Source organism: Penaeus monodon, chromosome 28 (genome assembly GCF_015228065.2).
Source record: "Penaeus monodon isolate SGIC_2016 chromosome 28, NSTDA_Pmon_1, whole genome shotgun sequence".
Classification (NCBI taxonomy): Eukaryota; Metazoa; Arthropoda; class Malacostraca; order Decapoda; family Penaeidae; genus Penaeus; species Penaeus monodon.
In genome coordinates, this window is record NC_051413.1 from 40,191,265 (window position 1) to 40,191,802 (window position 538).

At 32.2% G+C, this 538-nt stretch overlaps 1 pseudogene; it reads left to right on the plus strand.

Moving 5' to 3' along the window:
• LOC119591232 overlaps nucleotides 1-538 on the plus strand; it is a 10,883-nt pseudogene that overhangs the window by 8,219 nt on the left and 2,126 nt on the right.

Genomic DNA, 538 nt, shown 5'->3' on the forward strand with positions numbered 1-538 from the left:
CAAAATGTAAATTCTGATTCCATTCCTATATTATAATGAACCTTTACTGAGGTAGTACGTCATGAGGTATTTGCCATAGTGAACGTCAGTGTAATGTGTACATATGCTAAGAAACAATATAAGACGTTTAGATCATCGTGTTAACACATAGCAGTTATTATTGGTTGAGATTCATCGATATTATTAAGAAGTAATATAGATTGTATAGATACGTTAGATAGGGATGTAAATAAAATTATCATATTCTTAATATCTGACCCTTCCTAATACAGAATGCAGGCGTGATATCATTACAGACAAAAAGGACATAGAATTGAAATACCAAACACACGATAAAATGACAAAAACTGGTACCCGAAAATGGCTCCGCAATGCTGTATAATCATAGGTGTTCCTAAAACTGTTGTCAGTTGCATAGTTCACCTATGTAAATCAATGAAGTTACATACACCGAACCTAATGGCATGAAACCTTTTTTCAAATATTATGAGTGCATCTCGTTCAAACTTTGTTTAACAAAGTGATGTAATACTTTTAA